This window comes from Peromyscus maniculatus, chromosome 2, assembly GCF_049852395.1.
Source record: "Peromyscus maniculatus bairdii isolate BWxNUB_F1_BW_parent chromosome 2, HU_Pman_BW_mat_3.1, whole genome shotgun sequence".
Taxonomy (NCBI): domain Eukaryota; kingdom Metazoa; phylum Chordata; class Mammalia; order Rodentia; family Cricetidae; genus Peromyscus; species Peromyscus maniculatus.
The window spans coordinates 93,116,067-93,128,781 of record NC_134853.1 but is presented as its reverse complement, the minus strand read 5'-3'; positions in this window follow the sequence as shown (position 1 = coordinate 93,128,781).

Below are 12,715 nucleotides of genomic sequence, written 5' to 3'. Positions count from 1 at the left end.
TAATAGATATGCACAAAGGCCAGTTGTTCTGGTCAAGATGTGACTCTTGTCTCAGTTCCAGCTCTGAAACATGGTCCTAATGTTTAAGGGATGAGGGAGTCTCAGTAGGATGGTTGTTTGAGATGACTGCAGAAGGAAAGACAGACCAGAAAAGTGGTAGGTTCTACACCACAATAGATTTGCCCCAGGACAACCTGCAGAAGTGGAGTCTATAGATGAATCACAGAACTGGCTGGTGGCTGACAGATTAGGGATAGTTATAAGGGGAAAAGCGGGACTACGGTATGAAAATTGGGGTCAAAGATCGACCATTGCTAGGACTAGTCAGAGAAAGTAGCTAGTGAGTAAAAATGTTAGGAGAAGGAAAAACATCTCTCAGGGCAGCCTTTTTCAGGAGGTCTGAGAGAGCAAGCAGGGGCAGGAATACAGGGAAATAAATCTGATTACTATGGTTTTGAAAAATTGCCACCACACAATCAAAATGGAGAAAAATTTCAAAATGGTATGACCATGGCTACCAGTTCCTGCCTGGGGGTGCTCTCATGATAGGAAGATGGGTCTTTGAGGCTCTGTTGTTTCTAGAATTCAAAGAGACTGCAAGTTTAGGACAATGACCTCTGAGGACTTAAAAAGGGACATTGTAAAAATTGAGAATAAAACTCCTCATTTATTCTTCTCTTTGTACCTTGAGGGTGATGGGATGGTTTAGAAATCACCTGGTTATAGCCAGTTACTCCTGAGGTAGGTAGGTGACTGACCTAGGAGATATACAAAATAAAGCCTGAGATACTGAGTTTTTATTCTATTTTTAGAAATCTTGTGGTTCAAACTGAGAACTCGGTGCTTGTTAGAAAAGGCAGTTTCTGGGTACCCATTAAAGAACCAACCATGCCAACACAGCATGATGAACACAATAGAAATGATTTTAAATTCTGCCCTACAGAAATTGTGATGCATACCCCTGTGTGGCTGTTAGCCACTGTATCCTAATATACTACAGCATCATAAAAAAATTAGTATAGACTCTACAGTGAGCCATTGTGTATACTTTCCTAGTTCTTCTGGTTAATAATATTCCTTAAAACATAAGAGTGCAAGGGTGGTGAAAATAATGACACACAAAAAGAAGAAAATCAACAGGAAGTAATAGAATTACAGAATATTCATGCTGCTAGATGGAAATTGGGGGTGATTTAAAATAATTACTTTCATTATACAGGGGGTGATATGTTATGATTACGTGTACCAAATGGCTTGTATAACCATGGAAATAGCCCCGGCTCTGCTGATAACTAAACTTGCCTGAGTTTCAAAGGTAGATGATGCTAGACACATTAGTACCACCTACTAGAGTGCTGGAATGTTCAACCATGGATGGTGGTGTTTTTGACAGGTTATTTATTTTAGCTTCCTTGACCCTATGAGATAATTACAAGCTTGTGTTAGAGCTTGGAGAGCTGAGGCTTAAAATGATTTAACTGACTTGCTGAAAGTTTCATTGATCATCAGAAGGCATGCTCTATTCAAGGCCATTTTAAATGTGATTAATTAATTCATAAGTTTTTTTTAAAGCAATGGTATTTTCATTTGCTAATAAGTGTCATATTCATTTGTTCATATTGAGAACTTGCACTAAGAATTAAAAATCAAATATAACTTTCCTTAGAAGTCATCCTAAATGTTTCTAAATACACTGTACAGTTTTAATATTCCAAATATTAAATGGACTCACGATTTGGGTCTCTGGAGGCCCTACTATATTAGCCTCCATGTATTTGTTCTTTACTTTAGTTCTGAAAGTAAACAAAATTGGATATGAGAGTGATTTTTGTACTTATTCCCTCCAAGTAGGCTGTGGTGGTGATTGGCCTGGATGTCTGTCAATTATACTTCACTATGCATGAGAGGCAGGCACATAATGTTTATTAACAAACAACCAGTTTATTGTGTTCAATTTTCAAGTGAGATAGGAGGTAACAAATCTTTATGAGCAGTGAACTTTCATTAGTATCTACATTAAGAAATAGATATGGGCTATAATTCACAGGATTATAATCTCTTTACTGCCAGGTTTGCAATTCATTTACCTGGGGAACCTCATGTGCCATTGATTATTCATTGGATTGTAGGGTGGACTAGCTTCACAAGTGTTCATTAATCCCTCTGTGCCTCAGGGTACTCAGCATGGTGTCTGCACTGCAATAGTTTTCTAGCTGAAGATTTTAACCAAAGAAAGGGTTTGTGGGTTGGGAACCACTTCCCCCCAAATGATAGAGGCAGCACATCACTTTGGATTCAGGTATAGATCCCTGGTGTTTTATCCCTGACCCTCTCTATGCCCCTTCCCTGCAGAGCTGCTTCCCTGCAGCTGTTTTCTCTTCTTGTCTATCTGTGTTTCTGTACAATAAGGAGCTAAACATTTGGAGCTAAAGATCAGGGTACAAATGTTTCCATAATAGGTGAGGCAGTTGCACAGATGTGGACATTTCTGTTGACTGAAAAATATACCTCCTTTTACCCTCAGCAAGCCTGGAAATAAATTTGGAATGATATTTTCTGTCTGTAGTGGCTGCTACTTGCCTTCTTGCACTTCATACCTCTCCCCCAGATGGCAAATTCTCAGACCTTGTTGAACATTATAGTCATCTGGGGAGCTTTAAAACACTTGTTCCCTGGTCCTAACCCTGAAGGAGGAGGATCTAGGATGCATATATTTAAAGATTCCTTCATTTTACAGGGCACATGTGTTTGATGGCCAGAGTCCACAGGCCAAAATCCCATTTCTTCCTGGCACTTCCTCCTGACATCCATTGGATCAACTACAATGGACAGAGCTGCCTTCTAAGTCATTCAGTACCTTTGTCTGGAACTTTGCTTTCTGGTGAAACAATTAGAATCAGCCACTTCAAAACCTACCCTTGGTAGAATGATTATCTTGGTTTAAAGATGTCTGAGATTGCAGAACAAAACTTCCCTGGAGATTTCTTCCTGTGAAATCTGTGCCTTCCTGAACTGAGAGTTCTACATATTATTCCTTAGTAATGATGAATGAAATTGCCCTAAAGTCTCTTCTCTAGGTAATGCTATGTTCTCAATAAAGGCCAAAGAATTGTTCATGTCTACATAAGAAAACTTCTCAAACTTTCTCAACTTCTGAAAGCTCATTTATCTTTATAAAATTATATATGTACTTTGTGCCTTTACCTTTGTCCCCTCACCCATTAAAATGGAATGTGGCAGCGTCCTGTGAAGTTCCCTTTGGGGGTGGGGGTGGAGAGGAGGCAATTAGGCACAGAATCAATGACACAGACTCTGGGAGGAAGTTAAAACAACAAGCTCAGTTTATTCAGGAAGAGGCAAGCCTTAAACACCCTCTACCTCGCTTTGGGAAAAGGTCTGATGAAAATGCATCTGCTGGTGTGAGATGGCTGCCTCTCATTAGTCCAGGTCATCTCAGATCATGTCTCAGCTGATGTTGCTAAGGCCTTAGGCAGAGCCAGGTTGGCTCTCAGGAAGTATCTTATGTGCATGCTCTCATTACTGGTTTGGGCCAGCTGGCACTCAGGCCTGTTAGGGCTGAGTTATCCCACATATCCACCCCCCTTTATTATTTTATGGGACATGCTCAGTGGGAGCTAGAGTGCATTGCCAACCTCATGAGAGCTCAGTGTGATTGACTATGACTGTTTCAGGTTGGCTTGCCAAATAAGCTCTTATCCATCATTGACTACCAGCCCCCAAAGAGTATCAGTCCTGAAGTGCTGTCCAGGTGGTGGGCTTTAGGCAGTAGCCTTCTGTATCTCAGTGAGACATGCATGCATTGTTTCTCTAGAATGACTTAATTCTGGGTGCCTGAGAGCCAATAAAACCTGTAGGGTCACTTTTGTGGCTGCCTTCTGTTGGTGAACCTATTATAGAAGACATTTGAACAGGAGAAGGATTAGTCAAAAATTCAGTCTCCAAGGACAGGAGTGGGACTCTAGTCATATTTAGTAATTTAGAAACTTATCTGACCAGGATTGGGGGTGAGACAAATTGCTTGATATCTAGGGTCACATATCAGTAATGACATGACCATTACTAATGATGCAGTAGCAGGGCAAATCATACATGACCCTTTTGAAGCATCTTCTTTGGCCAAAGTCTCTTGGTTCATTGCTGGATGCACATCTCTGGAGGATATTCATATCACCATGGTGATATTCTGGGAAAATGCAAGAATACCATTGCCCACAGGTTAATAGGGGAGCAAGTGGTTGTCATTGAAGGGTGATGGGATCCCTCCACTGCACTGGGGACAATGGTGTCTCCCAAGGCAGATAAATAAGCATGCTGTCCAATTTGGGCTTGTGTGACAGGGTTAACATATGGTCCTTGGCCCATTAACATCTCCAGAGAAACAGTGATGTTGTACTGTGTATTAAGATGAGCCTGAGCCTTGGTCTGGTCATCATAAGCAGCATGCGTGTTAAGGAAGACCTCAGGCTCTAACACAGCCTTCATCAAATGGTACTAGTCATAATAACTCTATAAATGCATTGCTCAAAATACAGTAAGTCAGTATCCAATTCATTAGTGGTCTTATGGGCCAATGACAGGTCTGCAAGAGGGGTAGGTGCTGGGGTATGTCTTTTTGTATGCTGTGAATATATATTGTTCCCATTGGTTAATAAATAAGCTGCTTTGGCCTATGGCTAGGCAGTTTAGAGGCAGGCAGGAAATCCAAGGAGAGAGAAAGGAAGGAGAAAGGCAGAGTCTAGGGAGATGCCAACACCACCAGAAGAAGCAAGATGTGAAAATACCAGTAAGCCATGGCCATGTGGCAACTTATAGATAAATAGAAATGGGTAAAGTTATAAGAGCTAGCTAGCAAGAATCCTGCCATAGGCTATACAGTTTATAAATAATATAAGCCTCTATGTGTTTACCTTGGTCCAAGCAGCTGCAGGACCATGGGTGAGAGAGATTTGTCTCGACCTTGGGGGGCTGGGCAGGATGCAAGAAACTTATGGCTACAGGTAGGTATCCTTGGCTGGTTAGCCACATTGAGGCCCATATTAACTGTAAACACCATGGTGGGCATACACAGAAACATAGGTGGAATAGACTGGGAGATAGCCGCTGACTCAACAGTCAGACATCAAGGGAAATCATCCCATGGATACTACAGTGGTGGGGGTAGCTGCTTGAGGCATGCGGGGAGCAGAGAGAGGGGCTGCCAGTGTAGGCTTAGTGCTGGTGTAATAATTTCCTCTCTCTTCCCATCCTTTCCCTTTACCTTTATGCTTATTTTCATCCATCTCCTTATCAGCAGAGACAGGAAATATCAGTCATGGGTAGAATGGAGGTGATAGATAAGTAAGTGCTGCAATGTTCCTGGCAGTGCTTATTGTGGGCCTTAATGACCTCCTCAGTAGAGGAGGACCTTAGGCTACCAATTATAGCCAATAAAATGGGCATATACATGCACCACATGAATATGGTGCTCATGGAGGCAAGAAGAGGTGGTTCTTATCCCCTGGAGCTGAAGTTACAGGAGGTTGTGAGCAGCAAGCACTCTTAACTGCTGTACCATATTTCCAGGCATCACAACCTACAAATATATGCATACACACACACACACACACACACACACACACACCTAAAAATAGTCAAACTGTGGCTCCATTTCCTGAGGGTCCAAGCTTTATATGAAAATGCCAGGTGAGGCTGAACAAAAGTTTGTGCCACCATACTATACAGGCAGACTCACAAACAAGACAAACAACAAGGAGAAGAAAGAGGGGATCCCAATGTGTACCTGCTGAAAGGACAAAAAGCCCACAACATTGAGGGGTCTACTCATCAAAATACACCATTCAAGGGAGCGCTCAACCAATGCTACCCATGAGGAAAGGGAGAGAAGCAGAACCCTGTTTAGGTGCCAGATGTGGCAGAGTCCTGTGAGGTTCCCTTTGACAGAGGGGACGAGTAGGCACAGAGCCAATGATACAGACTCTAGGAGGATGCTGAAACAACAAGCTCAGTTTATTCAGGAAGAGGCAAGCCTTATATACCCTCTACCTCATCCCGGGGGAAAGTCTGATGAATATGCATCTCCTGGTGTGACATGGCTGCCTCTCATTAGTCCAGGTTATCTCAGATGGTGTTTCATCTGCTGTTGCTAAGGCCCTTAGGCAAACCTAGGTTGGCTCTCAGGAAGTATCTTATGCACATGCTCTCATTACTGGTTTGGGCTGGTTGACACTCAGGCCTGTTAGGGCTGAGTCATCCCACAGTACAGCATGGAAGAAAAAAGAGCATCAGGAAGCTTAATGTAACAGCAAAGGCATGTGCTGAAAGAGTACTGTAATTGTTAAGGAGATTAGTGCTATTTAGATAAGATCTCCCATTTTGCACTTGAGCAATGGAAAAGGCACCCTTAATGGCAAGACCCTATCCAGCTAAATTTACATTTATGAAAGAAAAGGGCCTAGGGGGTTTTCTGTTCCTAGAAACCAATAGTATACAAAAGCCTTTTCAAATGTGGCCCAACAGGTTGAAGGTCCATCTTGAGCTCCCAGCCAAACTGGGCACTGTCATCTATGTGGTATTTGAATGAAAAAAAAAAGGGGGGGGGCATGGCTGATCCTAGATATGGTGGAAGAGAAAGTTTATTGTAGAAAAAAGGGTGACATAGCCAGAGGCAGAGACATCTGGGAGAGTCCAGTGAGGGCATGACCCTGAGCTATGTGAAGAGAAGGGGGAGCAAAAGGGAGAGGGGAGAGATGGGAACCAGGTATAGCCGCTAAGAAAGCAAAAGGTAAAAAGAGGTTGGTAATGAAAATACCTGGATTATATAGGGAAGAGAGCCTCTGGGGGAAGGGTGGGTATGCCAGCCATACCCTGTAACAGATAGAGACTGAGGGCTGCTGAGAGAACCTGGCAGTCAGGTCCACTTTGATATGGTAAATAGATATCTAAGCCATTTGTCTTCAGAGTTTAAGACTTAACAATATTGACTATGGAGTCATGAAAGATTAAAGAATGAGGGGCTTGTATAATTTTTCCTCTGAAGTTACAGGGAGCACATGAATCCAGTCAACATGTGGTAGAGGGGTTCTTCTCTGAAGGCACTGAGAAACCATTATGTGAAACAATTAAGATGAATCCTGGATTTCAGGGAAGAGCACAACTTCATAAACATGGCTTACCACAAAACATCTGCTAAGAAGGGATGCATACAGGGAATGGAACTAGCCCAAGAGAAAGCTCTCTTGCAGGCAATAGAGCTGAAACAATGGGCCTTCTAGAGTGTGCTGGAAAGTTTTATGTAAACGTGACACAAGCTAAAGTCATTTGAGAGGAGGGAATCTCAATTGAGAAAATGCCTCCATAAGACTGGGCTGTAGGCAAGTCTGAAGGGCATTTTCTTAATTAGTGATTGATTGGGGGAGGGTCTTGCCCATTGTGGATGGTGCCATCTCTGGGCTAATAGTTCTGGTGTCTATAAAATAGCAGGCTGAACAAGGCATGAGGAGCAAGCCAGTAAGCAGGATTCTTCCATGGCCTCTGCATCTGCTTCTGCCTCCAGGTTCCTGCTGTGCTTGAGTTCCTATCCTGACTTTCTAGAATAATGAACAGTGATTTGAAAGTGTAAGTCAAAATAAACCCTTTCCTCCCCAGTTTGCTTTTGGTCATGGTCTTCTGTCACAGCAATAGAAACACTATCTAATAAGATGTATAGCCATTGAAATTCAAGTCCTAGACACAGGATGTGGAGCTACAGGATTTTTATTTGTCCTTCTGGGCTTTGATCTTGCTTTGGTTCAATATTTCCTCACTATAACCACCATTCCTTCATTTTGGAATGATAATATATATTCTGTGCCATTATATGTTGCAAGTATATAACATGGTGTTTTTTAATGTTTACATGGGGTCACAGTTAAGAGATTTCTTTGAGTCTCAGAACAGATTTTGGGCTTTTGAATATTATTGACACTGTTAAATACTATGAAGACTTCTGAAGATGGAGAAATATATTTTGTGTTATAATATGGTGATGTGTCTATGTGTGTTTGAGTTGGGGAGGGTATGTGGAAGAATAGAATATGGTGGTTTGAATGAAAATATCCCCTACAGGCTTGGGTATCTCAATACTTGCTCCCCAGTTGATGGTACAAACATGATACCATGTTTGGTAGATGTTGGAACCTTTAGAAGCCTTGAAGGAGGCAATTCAACATTGGGGCAGGCTTCAAGTATTGACAGCCTTGTTCTATCTACATTCCCTTTGCTTTCTTCTTCTTCTTCTTCTTCTTCTTCTTCTTCTTCTTCTTCTTCTTCTTCTTCTTCTTCTTCTTCTTCTTCTTCTTCTTCTTCTCCTTCTTCTTCTCCTCCTCCTCCCCCTCCCCCTCCCCCTCCCCCTCCCCCTCCCCCTCCCCCTTCCCCTTCTTCCCCTTCCCCTTCCCCTTCCCCTTCCCCTTCTTCCCCTTCCCCTTCCCCTTCTCCTTCTCCTTCTCCTCCTCCTCCTTCTTTCTCTTTTCTTCTCCTTTCTTCTCCTTCTCCTCCTTCTCCCTTTTTTGTTGAATATAGGTGATCTCGCAGCTTCCTTTCACTATTCTCCTACCCCATGCATGCCATTTGCCACCACACCTCCCTGCCAAAATGGAATCTTATCCTTTTGTAACTATAAGTCAAAGCAAATGTTTTCATTTGTTGTTGCTTGGAGTCATGGCCTTTTATCACAGCAATAGAGAAGTAACTCTTATAATGTCATAGGAAAATCTTTCTAGAACACAATTTTAGGATGTTATCCATTTTTTTCTCTAAAATTCTTCAATTATATATCAGAATGTCTGGTAATAGTTGTATAACTTTACTTTCTGGATGTTATCTGCTTTCCTAGCTTCATGTTCTATCTTCTCATCTCCATTTACACTGTAAACAGAATGACTGGTTTTCCCATGTGTTCTTTTCTTTTCTTCTATGACTGTTTCATGTCTCCTTCTCAATAACTCTTTACCTGAAACCTGCCATCATTCCCCAAGCTGAAGTAAGGACCTTCCTGCTCTCTGATACTTTCATAAATTAGAGTTTTCTCTATCATGCCACTTACCAGACCTAGTAGCCATGAAGTCTGAAACTAAGTGATGAATATGCAGCTTGTTCATGTAAATAGCTGAGGTGCCTCATACTGTGCCAGATACATGTATCAATGTTTTACAAATCTGCATCAAAAGTACAGAGGTATAGAGGAATGGTTGGAAGTTAATATGTCAGCATGAAGGTTGTTTCAACTGACTTGACATACAGTATCACATAAATGATGCATGCCTCTGCCTAGTTTTTTGAATATAGGAATGAATATGTGTCCCTCTGATTCTATAGCAGGAGAGTAGATGTCACATACTCTTTTTCTCTCATGGATGGGAAACCGTTCTTCTTGACATGCTATGGGATATTTGCACCACATCTATGCAAAGCATAGAATCTATAAATGATAAGACTTCATTCTCAGGCACTAGGTTTAGCATTTGCCAAAAGAATTCTGACTCAAGGTCTTATTTTCCAGTAAGATTTACTTATTTATTAAAACACTTCATTTGTTTTTTCTTTTTAATTCCATAATTCTAAGAATTGTCTGAATTACTTAGGAAGTCCTGCTTGGTGAAGGAACTATTATTTTTTTTTAAATGGAGTCATTTGTCCAGATATTTATTCATTTAACAAATTCATACATTCATATAATGAGATATTGTCATTTTATGATTCTTACTCTCCTTTCTGAGCCTCATCCCTCTCCTGATAGAATATATCTTAAGTCCACCTTGAAATTACATGCCTTCTTGTAAGTGGCCCACTGAGTTTTATAGTATGAGTTAATTGCCTGGGAATAGATGGGATTTTTTTTTAATTGATCAAAGGAGAGGAGTCCTCATCAGAATGAAGGAACTAAACAGCTTCCTTGTTTTTCTAGGGCTAGGAGAAAATTTTGTTTGGATCTTAATTTGGAGGAACAGAAAAAATTTCATTCCTATGGGAAAAAGTAAGACACTATGAGCCTCGTGTGCATATTGAGGAATACAGAAAACCTTTAGACATATCCCATTATTTATGTACTTCCTATCATTCAATAGATGATAAAGTTGTTTACACAGATTTGCATAGAATAGGGAAGTACTATGTCTGCCAATGATGGAAAGGACTGGCTGGGTCATTCCTACAAAATACTTGTAAAATTCATACATTTTTATCACTAAACCATATCTCTCACCAATATTTTGGTACAATACTTTTATGTAACTTGTCATTTAAACAAGAAGACAAGTCATCACCAAATATTTGGCAGTTGCCAGTGTTTCAGTAAAAGACTGAAACAAATATTTCTAACACTAAGACAAATGTTTTAGAATAACTTTAATGATTTTACAGATATGATAGATTTAATGCCTAGAAACTACATTTAAATTATAATTTAGTTAAAGATACATTTTTATTACATTTCCAGTGGCTATGCTAAAGTACTATGACAAAAGCAACTACAAAGAGAAGTACTTTGTTTTGGTAGTTCAACAACACATCTCATCAGGTTAGGTAAGTTATGATGGTAGGAGCCTGAAGTAGCTCATGTCCACAGTGAGGAAACACACAGGGATAAATGTCTGTGCTCATCTAGCTTCTTTCTTTTGATGTAGCCCTGAACCAAAACTAGGAAAAGGGTGCCTCCTTTCTTGGGTAAATCTTCCCTTCTTAATTAACCTAATAACTCCTCATAGGCATGCCCAGAGGCTAGTCTAATATAAATAATCCCTCGTAGCTATACCTGGAGACTGTTTTCTAAGTTTTTCTAGAGCTTGACAAGTTGGCAAACAACATTAATCATCACAAGGCATATTTAAACTCATGTGAAATATATTTATTGAGAAATATCTTTCTTCCTAGCACATTTCATAAAATAGTGAAGTGAAATTCTATTGAACTCTGTATTTCTATAGAACATTCTCTTGGATTCTGTACATTTTAGACAGAGGACTTATAAAGCTCTGCCAAATACCATTGAACCTTCATTTCACATACATTCACCCATTCACGTAACAGTAAAAGTAGACATTTTCCTGCAATAGTACTGCATTGAGAGTCATACACTATAACTCCTTAATTCCAATTTTGTAATTTGTATTTTAAAATATTATGCCCATGCTGTTAATGCAATACCTACTAATACTTGTAGTTATTTGTTACACATCAAAAGCTAATTGATAAATTTATCAATTTCAGACATCATTTACTGTTTGTTATGCTGTATGTCAAATACATCATATTTCAGTAGAATTTTGTGTTCCCCTAAGAATAGGTAGAATCCATTTCTCTATTCTTTGAATGTTGATTTGGTCATATGACTTCTTTTTGCCGAAGTGTCACTAGAAAATATGATGCAAGCAGAGCAGAATGATGTTTGCCTTGTCACTAATTTGAAAACTCCATAACTAGCCCCTTGTATACAAGCCCAAATTATCTTGTTATTGGTGTGGAGGTTGGATGACAACTCTTAGAAGCCATTTGACTTTGGGTTCCAGTGTGGGATCCAGAGACAAAACTCAGCTTGTCTGTCTTGCATAGTAATTGCTTTATCAGGTGAGCCATCTCCCGGCTTCAGAATTCTCCTATAAATCCTTTAACAACACATTGAATTCTTTTATTAATGATCAAAGAAGTTATACTATAAGTTTTTTTTAGCAATCAAAGCTGTATAATACTAGCATAAATATGTATCTATATATGTATGTATAGATAGATGATAGATTGAAAGATAGATAGATAGACAGATAAGTAGACAGATAATAGATAATGCCAGCGACAGAATAGAAAGTCAAGAAATAAATCAATGTGTCAATTGATGCTTGACAAATCTATCAAGAACAGAAAATCAATAGGGTAAAATACAGTTAAATAAACATAGCTGAAAAATCTGATATTTTCCTGCCTATGAATAAAACTACTTTACATTATATAAATAATCAGTTTAAAATAGATTAAAGGCTTAAATGCGAGATATGAAACTAAATTTTTAGAAAAATATGTAAGGAAAGTTTGCTTATTGAAATTGGTGTAGATAATCTTGGTTTGTGATAAAGCCTTAAATACATAAACAATAACAACAAAAATGAATACATGAGGTTGCCTCAATTACAAGCTTCTGAGAACACAACAAAGGAGACCCCAAAAGAACAAAGAGAGACTATATAGAATGGGATAAAATGTTTACAATCTACCCTAGTGGTAAAGGATTATATACAAAATATGTGAGAAATATAAACAGCTCAATAACAAGAAAATTAATTAAGAATGGACAAAAAACCCAAACAGACATTTAAAAAGGGCATTTGACCAGCAGATATATGATAAAATGCTCAAAATCATTAATCATCAGAGAAGTACAAATCAAAGCCAAAATAAGATAGTATTAGGGCAACTATTTAAGAAATACAGAATGATAGTTACTGACTGGTAAAGAGGTTGGGAGGATAATTGTGTATTTTTTTTAAAAGTTGTACATTTTTAGTGGAATGTAGATTAATGTAACTGTTATAGAAAAGTGTGGAGAGTTATAAAAACAGTTTAAAACAAAACTACTTCATTACCTGAAACACTTCACTCCAGGAAAAATATGAAATCAAGATATGAAGGAGACATGGGTACCCCTATACTGACAGTAGAATGACTCACAAAA